The sequence below is a fragment of the Prunus avium genome, chromosome 8, assembly GCF_965620075.1.
Source record: "Prunus avium chromosome 8, drPruAviu1.hap1.1, whole genome shotgun sequence".
Taxonomy (NCBI): Eukaryota; Viridiplantae; Streptophyta; class Magnoliopsida; order Rosales; family Rosaceae; genus Prunus; species Prunus avium.
In genome coordinates, this window is record NC_142291.1 from 739,416 (window position 1) to 762,301 (window position 22,886).

Genomic DNA, 22,886 nt, shown 5'->3' on the forward strand with positions numbered 1-22,886 from the left:
CATCATCATATGTACCTCCCTTGGATACTGATACTTGGAATTAGTGGATATGGATACTTGGATACATGGAAATAGATACGTGGATATGACGGAACCCAGGGCATCCTTAATGGGTTGTCGCTGTAGACCCCTGATTGGGTAGTCTGCGCTTGTAGGACTGGTCACAGGAGTACGAGTCTTGAGGATTCGCCTATACTTGTTGGCTGATAGTTAGTCCCCCGGTTAGACGGCTCGTTCCCGGGCCACATGGTTGTTGAGGATTCCTCCATGTGGTCTAGTTAAACAATCCCCAAATTGGATTGTTGTCCCCTGGTACATGATGATGGTGAGAGGTGGGTGTATTTATATATATTTATTCCTTTATATGCATACCTATTACATATATGTATATGTGGATTCGATTCTGGGTTGAGATTCGCGAGATTGTGCCTTGTGAGTACTCTGTACAGGCATGATTGATTAAGTCCTAGTTTGGGAAGTGTTGTTCGGCAACATACGCCTTGGATAGGGTATGATTGCGCGGAAAGAATTGATAAAAGGAAAGGAACTCATAAAGTGTTCAGGGGTTGCCTTGTCGAATTTGATGTAGTAAGGAATCTAAAGTTATTCGTTGGTTTCATTTTAAATAATCGTATATTATCGGAGTTGTGATCGTTGATGATAAGAACTACGTGTGGCTTGATCCCTTGCCCAAGGGTACGTAGGTAGCCTAGGGTCTCACCTAGGTGCAGCCACGAAATAAACTATATTTAAAAGGTTTGATCAATTATGTGTATGCGAATGGATTTTGAGGTGGTTATTGAATTTGAATTCTATTTATTATTATCATTGGGTTCGATTTTGAATATGTTGGTATGTCTGAAGCTTGATTTAAACTTGAACGAGATTAAATGCTTGTTTATTCCTCAATTAGCACTTGAATGAATTCTATTAAATAGTGTATGTCGTTCTGACAGGTTTGAGGACCTTTTCGAAGTAAACGATTGATTTTAGATTTGGTTATATTGTATAACGGGCATGAGGCCCTTATAACTACTAGTGGTTCTACCTTGATTTATTTGGAGGTTGGCAGCATATTCTGTAAACTGTGTGTATTGCATTGTGTATGCTGCCAGTTGGGTGATAAACTGTGATTTTTAACAGGTTGAAAATTTGGGAAAAGTCAAATTTACAAGGGAGACTCTGCCGAAATTTCGGCAGAAATTCTCGGTTCTTAGTATGTGGGCCCAGCATCGATGTGATGTCGGAATTTCCACAGGACTCGCAAAAGGGAGATCAAAACTGGTAAACTTCTATATACATGTTTCTATTTCTTTTAATACAAGCGATAATCGTCTCTAAATCAATCTAATTTAAGAGGAGGGTGAAAATACCTGTAGGATGACTAAAGATGCCTAGAGGGGGGTGAATAGGCCAATTTAAGATTATAATCAATAAAAAAATAAATAAACTTCGGTAGTAGGATTGATATGGCTTATCAATTCCTGAAACGTGCTGGGCATAAAATAAAAGAACACGCAGAGAATTATTTTACGTGGTAAAACCCCACCTCTGGGGAAAATCCACAAGACTCCTCAGTCCAACACAAATCCACTATAGAACGATGATTACAAGAAGTACCCACACACTTATCCTAGACACATTCTAAATAATGTTTACCGACTTCTTCGTAACTCAACTTCTGTCACAGGATGGTCTTCGACATTTCTTATGTTGAATGCAATACTGATCACGATTGCTTCAAGCTCAACGGAGGATAAACGCCACAACAGTCTTGGTCACTCAACCATATGAGTCACTGACATGCATATGTATGCAATTATGAATGATGAAAAGATTTGATAAATCACCACTACTACAAAAAAAAAGGCAAAAAACGACGGGAATTCACCGTTGTTAAAACAAACAGTCGTGAAATCGACCGACATCTTTTCCAAAAGAAAACCATGACGGTAAATCCCCATTGTTGTTAAAACAAACAACGTTATTAACAAATAACAACCGACGTCTATCTATTAAAAATGAGCCAAAAAAATTGTCAAGGATAAGATTAGACGACCAATTTTAACAAACAAACGTCAATTACAAAGCAACACATGACATAGTTTAACAGCACATGGCCGCAAGAGACGCATGCCACGACGAAAACTAGAACTCACAGCCGTTAAATATACCTTTCACGACACATGATCAAACAAGGAACGTGAAATACAATTATGACGTCTTTAAATAAATAACATACGACATTATTGATGCATACTACGTCACCAAAATTTATATAACTGTCATGAAATAAATTTTCCACTTTGTTTTTTCCATTAATGTTGACGTGGAAATAGAGGTTAGGGTCATTACTTACGATGCATGTATTTATAGACGACGTTGTATTTAATAAACAACGTCGTCCTCAAATAAAAGACAGCCATGTTTCAGAATTTATACGTCCCTCCTTTAAAACATGATCGTCGTCTAATGAATATGAGACGGCAAAGTTTGTCAATCAATCGCCGTGTAAAATAATTTTAACGACATGATATGAGAATAAACGACGTGGAAAATTTGTTAGGGTCATTACTTACGACACATTTATTTCTAAAGACGACGTTGTGTTTGATGCACAACGTTGTCATAATGTAAAAGACAGACGTGTTTCGAAATTTATACGTCATCTTTACCAAAATTACAGTTGTCTAATATTCTTGAGACAACAAAGTTTCTCAGCTAATCGCCGTGTAAAATCCTTTTAACGACATAAAAATAATAAAAAAATGCGGATATTTCCATATAACGTTGTTTTTGCAAAAGAACGACGTCCAAATATCACTTTACGTCGACAAATTTATCTCTGGATTTCAAATACCGTCGTGAATTGTTCTGTTTCCACTTCGTTTATGGGATAACAAGCGACGTGGTAAATGTTTAAGACGACTATTTTTGAGTTGATATAGAGAGTTCATAATCTAAGACGTCATCTTTTGTAACGTTCAGATTAGAAATCTCATCTTTTAGACGTCGGTATTATGAGATTGGAGTCGTGTTATTTGTAATTACATGTCGGCTCTTTAGGCTTCTCCAACGTGATATCGTTAATAACTATTTCACAATACCGTCATGGTTCTTCATTTTTAAAAGTGCTATTGTGCTTATCTTCCAACCACTTTGTTCTATTTCTAAATTTTGGATAAACGGTCTTGATGTGGATCATATGTTCCCTACATGACACGAAAAATTCAAGCATTACGATCCCAAACATATAAGATAAACATAAGGAATAATTTAAAATTGAAACTTAAAGAATAAAACTCATACTCGATATAAGATAGGACTTCCTCCGTATTCTCCAAGACATACAGATGTGCTTGGTTCAACAGGCTCCCGATCAACTAAGCTCACTGTGCAACCTGATAATGGCTTTGAAACTCCTATCTTCTGACTTGATGGCACTCCAATTGTACTAATATCAGATAAATGTTCGATACAAAATTCTACCTTCAGCTATATAACGCTCAGCAATGCAACCTTCGGGATGAGTACGGTTTTGAACATACCCTTTTAGAACTTTCATATATCTTTCGAACGGATACATCCATCTAAAATAAACTGGCCCACATATACAAACTTTTCTGACAAGATGTACTACTAGATGAACCATGATATCGAAGAATGAAGGTGGAAACATCAACCGTCTTTGCACATATAGCATTGAAGAAGAAGCACAAACGAGTTATTGCATACCTTGCAGGCTTCTCCAAAACAAAATGAATTGCCACAGGGAGCAATTGTTGCATTAAGGTATGACAATCATGTGATTTAAGGCCAAGAAGTCTTGAATCTTGTAAAGATACCAGATTTTTTATATTTGAAGAATAACCTTCAGGGACCTTCATACCATAGAAAGAATTACAAACCGCTCTCTTCTCTGCTCTTGACAAATTCCAAGGCCCTGGAGGCAAACGAGTACGTCTTTCTCCATACTCGAGTTGCAAATCAGTTTTGACCCCCATGTTCAATAAATCTAACCGAGCAGCAATCCCATCTTTATTTTTTCCAGGAATCTCCAGCAATGTACCAATGATACTATCGCAAACATTCTTCTCAATGTGCATAACATCAAGGACATGCCTCACAGGAAGGTATTTCCAATACTCGAGATCAAAGAATTTTGATTTCTTCTTCCAACAAACTCTGTCACCATTATTCTCACCAACACTTCTCCCATTTTTCGAGCCCCATCTGTAATTAATATCTTCAACCATATGCAGCACTTCTTCTCCGGTTAATGGCTCGGGAGGCGTGCCATATTCAGGTTTCCCATTAAAAGCTGCACGTTGCCTCCTATGTGGATGATTGATTGGTAACCATTTTCTATGCCCAATGTAACAAATTTTGTGGCCATTTTTCAACCTGTGACTAGGTGTATCATCACCGCATATTGGACAAGCTTTATATCCTTTAACAACACAACTAGATAAGTTTTCATAGGCGGGGAAATCATTAATTGTCCACATTAATGCAGTTCTGAGTGTAAAGTATTCTTCATTATGTGCATCATACACTCATCTAATCCCATCCCACAAAGATTTTAAATCATCAATCAAAGGCTCCAAATAGACGTCTATATCATTTCCGGGTTGTTTAGGACCGGAAATCAATAAGGTCAACATCATGAACTTTCGTTTCATGCACAGCCATGATGGGAGATTATATGTAACTAAGATAACTGGCCAGCAACTATATCTGCTACTTAGAGAATTGTGGGGATTGAATCCATCAGATGAAAGAGCCAATCTCAAGTTTCTCGGCTCATTTCCAAGACGGGGAATCCGCCGGATGAGACATCTGACCGTCAATTGATTTTCTAGCAGCATGCCAAGTCAAACTCTTAGCTGTCTCATGTGATTGAAACACCCTTTTAAACCTTGGAATTGGAGGAAAATACCACACCACCTTCGCTAGCACACCCTCTTTCAAGATTGAATCTTTACCTTCCTTCCACCTTGAGATACCACAAGTAGGACAATTAGTTTTATCTTCATACTCCTTCCTATACAAGATGCAATCATTGGGGCATGCGTGGATTTTCTCATAACTCAGCCCCAATGCACACAAAGTCTTTTTTGCCTCATTCATAAAGGCGGGTATTGTATTTCCTTCTGGAAGCAAATCGCCTTGAAGTATCAATAATTCTGTAAAACAGACATCACTCATCCCATGTTTTGCCTTCAAATTATACAACTTCACTAATGCCGATAACTTGGTGTACTTTCTATAACCAGGGTACAATGGTTGATATCCATCCCCAATCACATTGGCAAACTCATAAGGATCGGATCCAAAATCACCAAAATCATTATCATCCATCTCTATTTCTTCAGACACAAAACTGTACCTACTATGGTCATCATCTTCTTCAACATTTCTACTAGCATTAGTAGTTGCTTCCCAAGGTTCTCCGTGAAATGTCCAATTCTTATAGCTTTGGTCAACTCCATTAAAGTATAAGTGATCCCTTATAATTCCAACCCCAAACAATTTCAAGTTCACACATTTAACACATGGACAATGGATATGTGTTGTAGTTAGAAGATTTTCTACAGAAAAGTTCAAAAATGCTTCCACCCCTAACTCATATGCCTTCGATCTTTTATCCGAGTGCATCCATGACTTATCCATCTACGACACTATACCATATTATCTATAATAAAGTGAAAAGACAAGCAATGACCATCATTATAGCAAATTATATAGGGTTTTAATAGCAAGTAATATAGTATACAAACGACGGTTTTTAAACAACAACAGACGTATTAGACATATATAGACGACGGGTTTTCAAAAAAACGTCTTCTAATGCTAGCAAAAAACAAAGGCAAACAAATTGAACCGTCGTCGTATGCCTAAAAAAGCATTCACAATGGTTGAAATCCCAGTTTATTTTCAAGAACCCAAAATATATTAAGAACACAACATATACATTAATTTTTATGTTGGGTATTAAGAACATGTATACTAAGCATGAAACCAACATATACTAAGCATGAAAACATTAAATCCATTCCCGATTCATAAGATCCGACAACAAACCAACATATACTAAGCATGAAAACATTAAACATTAAATCCATGAACCCATACCTCCGACAACATTAAAATATCGCAAAACATATATCTAAAACCCTTTAACACATAACTGAATATCATTCAATGAATTTACAAGCATGAGATTAGGGTTTGTACTTACAGGTAGGCAGAGCTCACAGATTATGCCCAACTTGGATTCGACGGAGCCTGGAGAGCCCAACTTTGAATTAGAGTTGAAGTGAGAGAGCGAAATGTTTTAGGTCACAGATTATGGCCAACTTGGTTCAGGGTTACAAGTATAAGACTTAGAGCGAAATCAGAAAATTTTAGGTCGCGGGGAAATTTTTAGAAAGCGCGCTCTTTAAAACATCAACAGAAAACAAAATAACCGTCGTTAAAATTTCAAAATAAACATGACGCTTATTACATTAAAGAGGTCGTGGTAAATATATTTACGATGCAAAACCAAAACACCGTCATTAAAAATTCAAAAGAAATATGACGCATATTACACGAAATGCGTCGTGGTAACTCCTTACGACACAAAAAAACAAAACTGACGTATTAGAAACTAAGTATATATGTGGGGTTTGGTTTTGCTGGAATTCAAACTCGTGCGCGAACGGGTGGAATGAACAGAAAATTAAATAGACAAATATACCCTAAACCCTAATAAATAAAACCTAAACTTTTTTTTAAAAAATAATAATTTTAGAAAAGGGATCAGGGGGAAGAAAATATCTCAATGACTTCATAGGAGTTGACGTTGCATTTTTTGGATTTATTTGAAATTTATTTTGAATATTTTGAATTAAATAGAATAAAATATTCTTACAAACACCAACAAACCACGTCGGCGTTAAGAAAGTAAAGACGTAAATCGTAATAAACGACATACTTGCTAAAAAGACCTCGTTTAAAGGAAAAACCATGCCAATTTGTTCACCAAAACTGACGTACAAACTTTATTCCACGACTCAAACTCTTAACTTATCGCCGTCTAATTTCAATTAAACCACGTCATCTGTAGAACCAAGAGCGTCGTTTGAATTACCGTTTACGTCTCTTTTTAAAAAACTATGACGTTGTTATTCCTTTACAACGTCATTTTAAAGAAACGACGGTTTAGAAAGCGCTCTTCATATATCATCGACGGAAAACAAACAAACCGTCGTTAAAAATATAAATAAACATGACGGTTATTACATTAATACCCTAAACCCTAAACCCTAAACCCTAACAAATAAACCCTAAATTATATTGTTTTTACAAATAATTTTAGAAAAGGGTTATGGTTTTACGGCCTAATATATATCAACCATAAACAATAAACCCCAAAAATAAACCTTTAACCCCCTAAACCCTAAACCCTCAACCATCAAACTATAAGTGACGTTGTGACACATCAAAACAATTTTTTTTTTTGGAGGTCATTTTAAATTTGTATTACTCAAACTGCATTTTGTTAAACTTAAGGGGGAAGAAAATATCTCAATGACTTCATAGGAGTTGACGTTGCATTTTTTGGATTTATTTTAAATTTATTATGAATATTTTGAATTAAATAGAATAAGATATTCTTTCAAACACCAACAAACCGCGTCGGCATTAAGAAAGTAAAGACGTTGTAAACCGTAATAAACGACATACTTGCAAAAAAGACCTCGTTTAAAGGAAAAACCATGGCGATTTGTTCACCAAAACCGACGTACACACTTTATTCCACAACTTAAACTCTTAACTTATCACCGTCTAATTTCAATTAAACCACGTCATCTGTAGAACCAAGAGCATCGTTTGAATAGCCTTTTACGTCTCTTTTTAAAAAACGATGACGTTGTTATTCCTGTACAACGTCATTTTAAAGAAACGACGGTTTAGAAAGCGCTCTTCGTATATCATCGACGGAAAACAAACAAACCGTCGTTAAAAATATAAATAAACATGACGCTTATTACATTAATACCCTAAACCCTAAACCCTAAAAAATAAACCCTAAATTATATATTTTTTAAAAATAATTTTAGAAAAGGGTTTATGGTTTTACGGCCTAATATATATCAACCATAAACAATAAACCCCAAAAATAAACATTTAACCCCCTAAACCCTAAACCCTAAACCCTCAACCATCAAACTAGAAGTGATGTTGTGACACATCAAAACAATTTTTTTTTTGGAGGTCATTTTAAATTTTTATTACTCAAATTGCATTTTTTTTAAGCTTAAGGGGGAAGAAAATATCTCAATGACGTCATAGGAGTTGACGGTGCATTTTTTGGATTTATTTTAAATTTATTATGAATATTTTGAATTAAATAGAATAAAATATTATTACAAACACCAACAAACCACGTCGGCGCTAAGAAAGGAACGACGTTATAAATACAAATAAACGACTTACTTGTAAAAATAGTCGTCTTTAAAAGAAAAAATGGCGGTTTTTACACACACACCGACGTACAAACTGTATATACGAACTAAAGTAATTATTTATTGCCGTTTAATTCTCATTACGACGGTATCTAGAAAGAGCATCGTCTGAAAAACCTTTTACGTCTCTTTTGTTTCAAAAGATGACGTTGTTATTTGTTACAACATCGGTTTAGATAAACGACGGTTTACAAAGCGCCCTTCCTAAAACATCGACGATCCAACTCAGACGAGTCAAGCAGAATTCAGCTTTCTGTTGTTACAAATTTGGTTCAACATGAACTTGGGTTTTTCACAACATGAAAACCTCAACAAATTTGCAGGGAGGTTCAGCTCAAGCCAAATTAAGAAGAAAATATCTCAATGACTTCATAGGAGTTGACGTTGTATTTTTTGGATTTATTTTAAATTTATTTTGAATATTTTGAATTAAATGGAAATAAACACAAACAAACCACGTCGGCGCTAAGAAAAGAACAACGTTGTAAAACATAATAAACGACTTACTTGTAAAAAAAAAATGTCGTTTAATGGCTGTCACCGACGTACAAACTGTATATCACGACTCAAACTATTAACTTATTGCCGTTTAATTTAATTACTACGTCATCTAGTTCATTAAGAGTGTCGTCTAAATATCCTTTTACTTCTGGTTTGTTTCAAATGATGACGTTGTTATTTTTTTCAACATCGGTTGTAATAAATTGAACATGCAATAAGATGACGGTGTTTGATATAATTATGTCGTTGAAACGTTTATTACACGTCAGTCACGCAATTTCTTTTTTTTTTTTAAAATAACGAAAACATCAACAAATTTACAGGGAAAAAAAGGATGTATATTATAGAGAAAAATTTGTACAAAAACTTGTCTAATTCTAACAAAATTTGTACATTATATAAAAATGTTAAGGGTTCTAAAAATCCTCTACTCCATATGAAGTAAAACAAACTCTGCCCATTCTTTCCTCACTTCATCAATGGCTTCTTTGGGGTATGGCGGTTGATCTTTTCCCTTGGCAAACTGCAATCCATAAACAATGATTATTTAGGCTTTATAAATACACAGAAATTCAATATTTGATATCCACAGACGACGCTATTTTTCATTACCGACATAGTATATCGATTCAACAACGGTATTTTGAATTTATCGTCGTTGATAATACAAAAACCACATAAAATAAATCTGAAAATTTTCTTCTTACCATCTTCTCAAACTCCAAGGAAGGATCCATGATGATGTCTCTCATAAAGCGCATGACATAATAGCCGCATTCTACACTGCTTGGTTGCTTTGGTGTGCCTGGTAGAGTTTTCCAAATAAGTGCTTTACGGCCTTGTCTGCCTATGTGTGAATTATACATTTTGATAGCACTGTTCATTATGTTTTTGCCTCCTCATCAACAACTCGATTTCCAGGCAGTGGATCCAAAAAATACACAGCCTCCTTCTTTGCTCTCATAATGAACAAGACCCAATGACGGCTACACAAAATAAATATAAAGGTTAAACAGTTTTATACGCAGTGCATCATACAAACAAAATCCTGTTAAGGAGACTAACCCTGGATTGTAAGGCATCATGAAAATTTGTTCAACATCTGTCTTTTGAAGTCGATTGGCTACCAAATGTGATCTCTCAGTTAATGACCCAGAGTTGACACTAACTTGAGCAGGGTCGATAAGGCCAACCATGTTCACCATATTTGCAGCTATCAAATTATCAAATAGGCACCTAATATATATATATATATATATATATATATATATATATATATATATATATATATGAAATGATCACATGACTTTTTTTTTCAACAAAACGGAGAGTGTGAAATGAATATTTGATAAGGACAAACCTCATATATACTGCAACCACAGTAGCCCCAATTTCTTCCATGCCTGCAGACTGTGTAATATCTTCATTTAAGACGAAGGTACTACGATCTTCACCAAACACCTCCTTCTCAATTGTAAAGGTCATAATCTTCTCCTGAGGCTTTAGTGTCGTTTCCACATAACGACAAAAGGATTGTAAAGAAGATGGCACCTCCAGCTTTGAATAATTAGGTACTTCAGTATTCTGTTTAAAGAAATAAAGCAACATAAAGTGACGTGGTAAATCAATAAACACGATAGTTTAATGAAACAACCGTCGTCTGAAAATAATTTAAACGACGGTAACAAAACACTATCGTGGTGAAGATAATGAATTTACCTTTTCAATTTGCTTTTCTCCAACACTGGATTTCTGTTTTAATAAATAAAGAGAGATATATAAGATAGCTTGTACAAAAATTTAAAAATTCATTTAAAAACAAAACTGTCGTGGAAATTTAAAACAAACGACGGTTTAAAGAAAATATCGACGTTTGAAAATTGAAAAACAAATGAAAAAGGCAAATTTATGAGAATTTACCTTTTCATCTTGCTTTTCTACATCCCTGGATTTCTGTTTTAAGAAATAAAGAAACATATATAAGAAAGATTGTACAAAAAGTAAAAAAAAATTAAATTAAACCGTCGTGGTAAGGCATAACATAAGACGGTATGTAAGAATTACGGACGTCTAAAAACCATTAAACGACGGTAAATAATAAACGTCGTGGGGATTTATCTATTACGTCGGTAAGGACTAAAACCGTCGTCTAAATCACCATAAAAGTTTTCAAAAATCCAGATTCCATAGTGTACCAGCCTTTTTTAGCAGAAACACAGATGACAGCAATTGCAGATAAAAAGAGTGAGAGAGAGAGAGAGAGAGATACAGAGAGTGGGGTTGTGTCAATGAAGATAGCTTGTAAAACAAGTAAACTAAATACGACAATAACTCAATCCTTTCCACTGTCGTGGTATTGCATTCCAAACGACGATTTATTAATACATGCGTCGTGGTTTGTAATTTCAAACGGCGGTAAATATAAACCGTCGTAGTTTTTAATCTAACGACTGTGATTCACAATAACGACGTCTAATGACTTTTTAAAAAACAGAGAATTCAAAGTTAAGAGATGTTACCATTTCATCCTGCTTTTCCCCACCCTTGGCAGTATCATCCTCAAAATGTAGGGCTCTCACATCAAGAGCCCCAGAGCAGCTTGCTTTGTCCGACATTGGATTTTTGGGACTTTGCTCTTGACCTTGGATTTCACAGGGGTTAGTTTTCAGTTTAAGCATGCTTGGATCAAAATTGGGCAAGAGTTGGGAAAGCTGACTCAGCAAATTTTCCCTCTCAGCTTCTACCAATTGCTTGGTTCTAGCCTCCATCTTTAAAGTCTCTTCCCTTGATCTAGCCTCCATCTTCAAAGTCTCTTCTTGAAGGACAAGTCTTACACTTTCCTTTAATTGATCGGCAAACTTTACCCTCTGTTGTCTAGGTAAATTGAAGTATTGCCTAGTGGAAATCCCAGCCCCTACCCCACTAACTCTCCCTGGATGCTCGGGACCCAAAGCCATTGTCAACACATCATTACTTCCAGATACAGTAAGAGTGCCTTTAGAGACTTGTTTTTGCAATTCATCCTAAAACAAAGACATATTAAAAAGTCAGCATAAGAAAACACACGATGGTTATTTATAAAAAATGACGTATTATAACATTTCACACAACGCAATATCATAACAATCGACGTGATCATATATTTATAACGATGGTACTTAACTACTGACGTGATTAAAAGTTCAAACGATGTCAATAATAAACCACCAACGTCTTATGATATAATTACAAAAAACTGAGTAGTGAATCCAAATTCAGACCTTTAACGACGTTTTTTAACAAATTTCGATGTAGTAACAAAAGACATAATAAGAATTATCATGGCAATACACAGTTTAATAAAAATTTAAAACAGAGTGAGTAGGCTTACAATTTATTTCGACATGGTTAAAAGTTTCAAACGACGTCAATAATAAACCACCGACGTCTTATGATATAATTACAAAAAACAGAGTAGTGATTCCAGATTCAGACCTTTAACGACGTTTTTAAATAAAATTAAAAACAGAGTGAGTAGGCTTACAATTAATTTTGCTTTCTCTGCCACCTTTGGATCCAGGATGTTACCGTGTTTGTCTTCTCTAGCTTTCTTCCATAAGGTAGATTGATCAATTTGTACCCCGGGCATGGTTTCCTCCAATTGATCCTCCAAACCAGCATATCCTTTTCGAGACAATCGATGATTGTACTCAAGTTTCTCCCTCCTCTGTGCTTGTTCAAAATGCATAGACACAAATTGTTCAGATAACATTGAAGCTACAAAGGCATCCCAGTCTGCTTTCTCTATGAATTTATATAGTTCAGGGGGTTGGCTTAATTTCTCCTTCTCCTTGATGAATGGAAGGATATGATGCCTCGTTAGTGTAGACTTGAAATCCTTCCATTTCTTGGCAGCAGAAGATAACACCAGTTTCTTGCCCCCATGACCTACCACAAAAGCCATGTCAACGGCTTCCCAAATCTGCTCTTTTATATCCTTGGGGATTTCAGCCCAATTCTTGTCCACAAGTGGGACTCTGGAGCATGCCAACACACCAATGTAGGACTGCATCTCAGTATGTGCAGGGCCACATGGTTTCCCCCTTTTATTGTACTCAACAACTGGCTTGATTTTCTGATATTTTCTCTTCACAACACGGGGCATTGTGCTTATACCCCGACTTGACTTTGGCTCCTCAGAAAATGTTGTCGTGCTGCCTGGTTCTGTCTCAGCAGATGAAACAAACTTCATCTTCTTCGAGGACTTGGCTTGAGGATTTACAACTTTAAGCTCCTTACCTTCATTTTTTTTCAACCCAGAGTCCTTACTTTGGTCTTGAGAAACCATGGTTACAGACAAATCAAACCTGCAAGTGAAAATATTTCAAAAAAAAATTAAGATAACACATGACGGTTATTTATAAAAAATGCCATATTATTAAATTTCACACGACGCAATAACATAACATCAGACGTAATAAACCTTTAAAACGACGGTACTTAACTACCGACGTGGTTAATACATTAAAACAACGTCAATAATAAACCACTGATGTCTTATAATATAATTACAAAAAACAGAGAAGTGATTCCAGATTCAGACATTCAGGTGAAAATATTTTAGATTTTCATTTCAAACAACGACATTTTTAAAAAAATGTGGATGTAGTAATTCTATTCACACGACGCAAAAATATAACAGAAGACGTAATAAGACTTTATCATGGCGATATTTATATATCTGTTTGTGCCTAATAAATCACGGCCATAAACTGACCGAAGGAGCCCCTTTTCTCGGCCCTAGCACTTGCTCGTGAAACTAAAACGCTGCGTTTCGCCAAGATGTTTGGCCTTCCTGAAAACAAAAGAAAAATTGCTAAGGCATGATCATCTCGGCCTCGATTATAGGCCGAGGCCGAGGCCGAACAAAATCACGGCCAAAGGTATTAAAGTCAAATCATCACGTGACAGCAGGGTCCCATGCTTCATTTAATGAAGTAATGCCTCTGTTTATTGCTGCAAACTCACTGGCCACGAATAAGCATTTAATGCACGAGGGAAGGTGGGAAGTGACTGAAGTCAGGATTTGGTGATAGGAATCAGAGTGATTAGACGCAAACATTCTCGCAAGGATTCTTACAGCTTGAGAGATTAGGTCACCAGCTATCAGTGCAATAAATGCGCCTCCATGGCCAGAAGCACAGAACCCACGATCAGGGCGGCGGCCGAGATTTACCGGGATTTATGGGGTCACATCACCATACTTCACGATCCCAAATGTCGATTGGACTGCCCACTTGCTCTAACCAGGCTCCACCATGCAAATTTTCAGCCTCGATTACTCCTCCAGGAACTCTTCCTATAAATACAAGGCTCAAGCTATATTCAAAGGGTTCAAACACCAAACCAAAGCCTCCCACGGAGCAACTTATATTTTCCTATAATGCACTTTCAATATCTTTACTTGCTTTCCTAGGAGTAGTGTTAGATTGTAAGGAAAATCCATTCATCAATATATCATACGACCCTTGATTTTCAAGGCGCCGGAGCACCATCTCTGTTACTCTCTCATTCACCCCATATATCATACGACCGTCGCTCATCGAGCAACGCGCCGGAGCACCGCCCAAAACCCACCACCAACACCACTACTAAACGGTCTTGTAGCTCAGGCCGTGACCCTGACGGCCGAGATCAGTTCCTCTCTCGGCCACAACCGTTTGATTAGAAGTCAAGTCCAAACAGGCACACCACTTAACCATTCTATCCACATCAACATCTTGACGCACGGTAGACCATGCTGGCACACCCGCGCACAACCGCACCGCATCCAAAAGCAGGAAGCCACGTGTTAACGCACATCCCCTCGGCCCGGAGCACCAGGCCGTGAGATTTGCACAGCCAACAATACCATTGTGATATTGAAATGCAAACGACATTAATATTAATATATCGTCGTGGTATGACAATTCAAACGACGTGAATAATAAGATATCGTCATCTCTATAAGATGAAAAACAAAAACGGAGAAGTTGTTCCAAACCCTTCTTTCTTTGTCTTTGTATTTTATCAAATTAGGAAAAACGTAAAAGATTTTCAAAACAAAAACCATGGTTAAGAGAAATCAAACGTGCGATGAATATATCTTAGACAATCAAATAAAAAAACAACGGTCATTTTAAAAAACAACGTAGAACAACTTTCAGACGACGCTAGGACGACTGACGAACCGTCGTGGTCTATAAATCTAACCACGTAAATAAGAAGCTACCGTCATCTTATTTAGTTGAAGTAGAAGAAACATAGTTGTGTTCAAAGTTGGAAACTTTCCTTCTTTGTCTGTATATTTTATCAAACTTGGAAAGAATTAAAATGATTTTCGCGAGAAAAAATGTAAAAAGATTTTCAAAACAAAAACCTATATTCAAAACAAAAATGATATGCGCATGCAAAACAGCAACAAAAATAGTGAGAAATGCTTACCTTTTGCGTGCAATGAAAGTTTTTCTCTCGGAGTTTGATGTTTCAGTTCAGAGATGAAGACGAAGAGGAGAGGAAGACGATGAGATACACCGACAGCACTTTGAGAAGGAAAAATGACGAAAAGTTTTCTCTCGGAGCTTGAAATTTTTTCTCGGGTTTGGAAACAGTGCAAGTGTAAGTCAAGTAGACGAAAAGTTTAGTATACTAACATACCGTTTCATAAAACGATGCGATTAATAGAAAGCGCCCTAGTATCTGACATTATACGGCGGTATAGGTTTCCACCGCCCTAGTAAAATGGTTTTAACGACCCCTAGTTTTCATAAAACGCCGTGTTTATATCTAATTACACGACGATATTTTCTTCAAAAAGATGTAACCCGTCATTTTCAAATTTACACAATGACCTATACTCAATAATAACGACGTTAAATATCTATAGAACGTCGTTTTAATTACGCATACCGACGTGTAAACTTTTTAATTACATAAGAAATTAGTTTTTCAAAAAATGACAACGTCGTTTTTTTATATAACGTCGTTGTTAATTAAATTTATACGACCTCAGTTTATTTTTAAACGACGTCTATGGTTTCATTTAGACGTCGCTAATTTTAATATAACTGACGTGGTATAAAAGATTATTTTATAAATAAGGGTTTTTCAGTCCTTCTTTCGCTTTCATTTTTCAATTAGGGTTTCAACTTCTTCTTGCTCTTGGCTCTGTCTCACCTCGCTTTCATTTTTCAGTTTGGATGTTGATGTGTGTTCGCGTTTTTCAATTTGTATCTGAAAGACACAAACACGCACACATCATCAACTTCTAAAAAATTGTCTTTCTGAAAGCAAATGTCAGTTAGCAAAGACACAAACACGCTTTCATTTTTCAATTTGGCTGCGGTCGTCATTTTTCATTTTTTTGAAAGCAAATGTTTTGGATGTTGATGTGTGTGTGTGTCTTTGTGTATCTCAAAGACACAAAGATACACAAATCATCAATGTCTAAAATATTGTCTTTGTGTGTTGGTTCGATTATGATGAGGAACAGAGTTCATTCTGGTAAGACTTCACTTTAATTTAACTGTGACGACGGTTTTCTATATAAACCGTCGTGGGTTATAACAAATCTTGTCATACTGTTTATCTATCGCCGTAGGAAAAAAAATCCAATAAATGAATCTTAAAAAGCAATAAAAATTAAGACGACGGTTTATAGATAATTATAGTTGTATAAAGTTTATTAATACGACGGTATTTTTAACTCCACGAAGTGGTAAAGAAATTTTATACGTCGTTAATTGAACAAACCATCGTGATTAGTACAAATTATGCAGACAGTAGATTTATAGATACCGTCGTAGTATACTGTAATTAAAAAGTTGATAAATTTATATTTACCGTCATGGTAAATAAATTGAATACGGCGAATTTTTTGTAATCTACGGTCGTCGATTCCTTTGAATTTATGCGTCGCTGACTAAGAAAATTTGGTCGTTTTTATTCATGAGTTAACACGGCGGCTTATTTTCAAACCGTCGTCTTTACTTTCTACGGCGGTAGCTTCATAGATGCAGTCGTTGTTTTTAGGTTTTGATTTTAACTCGGAATAAAACCTTTTTAATAAGACGATTCTTTTTTAATTTGGTATGTCGTGTTTTAAAAATATCTATGCGGTTCCCGGTTTTTTAGGTGTTTAAGTTATGTATCTACGACGGCTTTCAATTACCGTCGTCTTTTTAAAAACAACGACGGTTTTTTGATAAACCGTCGTTGTTTTCTGGTAGTCTTTTGCGCTTTTTGTAATAGTGCACCAAGTAAACAAGGAACACTTGATGACTTATCTAAGAAAAATAAGCACAGCAGTTTTCTCAAAAACAGATTTGATATGCTCAAAAATTCATGCGTTGAAAAGCTATCTGTGAAAAGGAACAACAATCCTTTTTATTCAAAGCCGGTTTCTCTACCTGGAGAGAAACCCCACGTCACTACACCACCAATGCAACTAAAAGACCCATTCAACTAAGACTTCAAAACATGATGCAAAAAGGTCTCTCTATTGAGACGCCAAAACAACAGCCAAACAATTATCCAATTATCAATATAAATTCTAATTCCATTTACTTGCTATGTGATGACGCCAACTAATGCAAGATGAGAGGAAACCTAATGACTTTCCACTACAGCCAATCTTTTAAAACAATATCTACCTAAACAAATTAATTAGACCAATCAAGTAGGAAATAATATCAAGAGAAAAAATCTAATCCTATTAAAAATAGGATTAACATAAAAATACTTGAGTGAAAATAATTCAAACTAGGAATCCTATAATGAATGCATGATTATGTCATGATTTACCTGAAATCAGTTTCCTCATATCAATCAAGTCACACTTCAGAAATCTGGGATTGAATGTGTTGCGCCAAAACTTCTAGTAAACGATATTCACACACTAACTCCCAACCTATGCTAGAGTCAAGGAAATGACAATACAATTTTCATATTAACAGAAGGGGATTTGAACTTGGGTGCAAAAGGTCCAACTTATTGCATTGGTCAACTGACTTAACCCACATTTGCATATTATTTGTCTCGCTTTATAACACAGATATATCAGTTATACTAGATGGAAGATTGGGCAATATAAGCAAATCCTCTTTTATATCGCATGAAAATAATAAGCTCATAGTAAGAAAAGCATTGGTTGGATTCAATACCATTTTCTTTTGATACAATGGACTGCTTTAATTGTAATAAAGATGCTTTTGTGCAATGAGCATTCTTTGCTTGAGGTTTTAGTTCCTGGTTGTCGAGGTTGAATTTGGGTTCCTGTTCTGTTTTATGGCCATAACATCTTGTTGGGTTCTTTTCCTTGTTTGCTCTTCTGGGTTTTATTGTCTCCTCCATTTCTTAGTTTGTTGCAGTTCTGGTTTTGGGGTCTTGCTTTAGCGAGCCATTAAGTTTGTTAATACCAAACGCAACTTTGAATTATATTTCTATGTATCCTTTTACCGATCAGTCTTCGAAAGTAATATTTGCTTACCATTTCCACAATCAATCATTGGTCTTTATTTATCGTCTAACGAACAATAAGCAACACAGAAAACAGGACTTGAAACAGGCCATGACCATCAATGAATCGCACATTGAGATTTTATAGTAACATGGAAATTTCAGCCAAAAATTTATTTTCCTCTGTTGCTCTGTTTAAACAATGGATCAAACTAAATTTGGCTCGACGAGTAAATAAGAATAGATGAAATTCTTACTTCAATTTGTAGGATGTTTTGTCTGCGAAAAACTGACATTCAGGGGTGATAATCCAACAATATCAGGGCTCCTGAGCTGATCAAGCTGTTTCTTAGCGTGGCGAAGCAAGTACTCAATGTAAAGGAAATTTTTGCGGTCTACGATAAGCTGATACGTCAACAACTGGGATACAGATACGTCCCAATACGGAGATTAAACTAATATAAATTAAAAATAATAAATAGCAAAATTGATATTTCATCCATCATGTTATAATTATTCAATGCATAAAACAAAATACTAGTCTCCATAAGAAAAGAAGAACAGAAGATACAGTCAGCAGCAGCAACTACAAAGAAAAGAAGAACCGACTCAAAATACCTCTGCCAACACATGATAAGATAAATATCATTTTCCTCATTAATGTAGAGAAGAAGATGCGCCTAAGAGTTTCTTGAATATGTTCCCCTTCTAATTTCCTTATTCGACGATGGTTTGAATCCTCATCTAAATCGTCTCCTGTATTGTCTTCTTGATACATCAAATACTCGTCGATATTAAACCTATCATATATGGACGATTTTCAATAAAATTATTCAAACTCAACAACAAAAAGTTTCCCATAAAATCAATGAATCAGGGACTTTCAGTTTGTGCCTTCTTCTTCTTGTATATTTACAGACTTCAATCAATAGTCTAGGCATAAATGAATGAATATAAGAAACAATAATGAATTACAACCAATAAACCTAAATCATACAAAGAGACTTCCAAGCTAAGCTACTAGCTCAAAATAAATCTAATAGTACATAGCTACACTTTTTGGATCGTCATCTGAGAAAGCCTCAAAGGGTATACATAGTACATATACATACATATACTAACCTCAAGATACCGACCACATTTGCAACAACTTCTTCAATTGTCTCAACGATACTAGGCCTGAAATATAAACAACTGCAAGTCATTACATTTTTATTTTTGAAGAGTAAGGTGGTTTTCGTACTTTTTCTTGAACAAAAATGATCTTAAAAGAATAATTCTGATATTTACCGTTTTGGGCTTTCGTATAAAACAACCTGCACTTGTCAGGAAACAAAAGACAAATCAACAAAAGAAAATATCTCAAACACCAAACGAAGACAGGTTAAGCTAAATGAGGAAGAAGGCGCATAATGCTATATGAAGAAGAAGAAGGATTTGTTCGACCAATGAGCAAAAAGGAAATGAAAAAGTTGTTCATTATCAAAGAACCCATTCCGCAAATCAAACGCGCATAATGCTGCAACCTTAGGTGGTGCATTTTCTTGAATCAAATATATGCATTAGAAAAACAAATGATGACTTACATCAGGATGCGGGTATAGGCTCTGTACCATTTTGGCTTCAAGCTATTTGCAGAGAACAGGTAGGTGATGCTATATATTTGTTTACATCATGGAGGTTGGGTTTGGGGTAGGACCCCAAAACTAAATGAAGCAACTATTGTAATAGAGGGCCATTTCTCTAGTTTGATTAACAGTTAATTAAAAAACAATGAAACTGTATACAAAGAGCATAATAATACTGTGGCTAAAACAAGGGGAGTACATCTGTAACCATAAGAACAGAAGAAAAAGAACAACAGATGAAAGAATAAAGCTTGAGCCTTGAGGTTGCAAGAATTGCCCCGTACAATGCTTTTACCTTCTTTTTTTTTGGACAAGACTTGTACTTTGGACTACTCATTGTGAACTTTGAGGAAAGTGCAAGAGAATCCTAAAAGGGGTATGAATGAAACGTGTTACACAAGAGCTAGTCTAAACCAATGTTTTCAAAGGCGAGGCATATAGGTGAGGCGTTTTTAGTATAGCGCTATGCAAGGCGTAAGCCTTGAAGCGTTGAGGCATAAGCCTTTTGAACATTAATTTATTTTAATAAGAAAAATTTATGAATAATACAATACGATTAAATTGTACAACTAATTCTTATTCAACCATAACAATCTTTTAAATATAATCAAATATAAGTACTAATTGTCATTCAAAGCATAATAATCAATCCCAAAACATAAAATATTTATTCAACATCAAAACAAAAACATAATTCACTCATCCCACTCCTCAACACTAATATCATTCAAACTAGCATTACTATCATATAGATCAACTGTATCTAGGCACGGTCCTACACCCAGGCTAACCTGGGCTGTAGCCTAGGTGAGTTTATTTGTTGTAGGCTAAAATAATACCACAGTCCAGCCCACTTGACATCCCCATTTCAGCCAATTAAAATCCCATTAAGAAACCTACCCCGCATGTCTGGCCAATAAGTTAATAACAATAAAAAAAATTAAAACTAACCCCACACACAAATAAAATCTCATTAACAAACCTGCACTACACCACGTCTCACTAATAAAAGATACAAACTAACCCCAAACGGGATTTACAATTGAGACTTATGAATTATCAATTAGGGATTTTGTTAGTTTATATGTTTACATCGTCTATATATTATTCAATAGGTTATACTTTATATAAGTGTTATTTGTATTTGTATTTTGCATTAGATGCATTTTGAGGAGTAAGACTCATTATGTCCCCCGTGTATTTTTTTGTTATCAATGAAATTCAATCTTATTGTCGAGTTTTCTATATGTTTGTATGTAAGGTAAATTTAGCCCACGCCACTTTGAAATCCTGGGTCCGTCCCTGACTGTATCAATATGAAAAGGATATTTCCCACTATCAAATGTTGAAGGATCTTTCACTACTACATTTTAGCGTTTGCGCGACGAATCAAAAATAATTGCGCAAAGAACAAATCTGTCGCGGAAACTATGCGCGACAGATATATCGTCGCGCAAAATCAGTCGCGCAAATACCGTCACGCAAGACTTTGCGCGACAAAACTATAAAATATCGTCGCGCAATACCCTTCGTTGCGCCAATAGTTCAGGGACGACAAACATTCCGTCGCTCAATATTTTGCGCGACGAGAGTACAGGCGTTGCAGCAACTACGCGCGACGACTTCAATCCGTCGCACTGTTGTTCGCGCGACGAATTAACAGACGTTGCATGAACATAATGCGACGACAGATTTTCGTCGCGCAAACAATATTTGCGCGACAAATATTTCGTCGTTGCAAATACCTTGTGCGATGAATAAGGATCGTGACTCAAACCCTTGCGCGACAATGATTTATTTGTCGCATTTTCTTTAGGGGACAAATACGTCCGTCGCGCAAACCGAGGATTATTTTCGTTTACGATATATTTTTATGGTTTTTTTATTTTTTAAAACGTGATTTGCGCGACGGGTCATTTATTCGTCGCGCAAATATTAGTAATTAATTTTTTTTTTAATTTATGTGAAAAAAAAGAATTTTGATTTATTTTATTTTTATAATTAAATCAAATTGCAATTGAAAAATGTAATGAAGAGAAAATAGTTTTTTAAAACATAATATAAATGTATAATATACAAGAGAAATATTTAAAATGTAATTAAGAAAGTAAAAAACTAATTAAACAATGTAGCTAAATCTACTTCCTCGTCTGGCAAATGCGGCTCGGAGGTCTGGACATTGGGGACAGGGGCAGAGGTTTGGTGGCCATGCGCAGAGGTGGACGGGGGAACAAAAGATGGTACGGGAACGCCGGACTGGGCCATGGACTGTATAATCTGAGCCATCTGTGCCATCTGGGTTTCAAGCTGGGCGACCTTTGCTGTCAAAGCACTATTTGACTGCGACGATGAACGGGATCTAGATTCCCGCCGCCGAGCATTCCCCATCCCTCGACAGTATGTCCCTGGCCGCCTCCCTAGAGTCTGATCCAAGGTGTCCGTCAAGATCTGAAACCCCGCATCCTGTGGAGGAGCCACAGACTCGAGCGGCGTATCGGGAGGAAGCTGGGAGGCGGACTCCTGAAGAACCAACTGGCTCTTCTCAATCATGGTCGTCTGTTTAACATAACATAAAATATAAATAAAAACATTTATATAATAACTATGAAACTTGAACGCGTAAAATAATCATTAAAATTAAAGACTACTTACATGAAGGGACTCCGCCAACTCATTCCCAGGTCGAACATAAACGTCGCCGAAGACGTCAATCTCTGGGAATTTGGACCCCTCCTAAATTGAACAAGAGTATAAAAATGTTAGTACAAAA

General features: G+C 36.0%; 1 pseudogene; it reads right to left on the reverse strand.

The window, feature by feature from the left end:
- LOC148291080 (disease resistance protein RPM1-like) overlaps positions 1-18,797 on the reverse strand; it is a 39,764-nt pseudogene extending 20,967 nt beyond the window's left edge.
- Between the last annotated feature and the right edge of the window lie 4,089 nt (positions 18,798-22,886).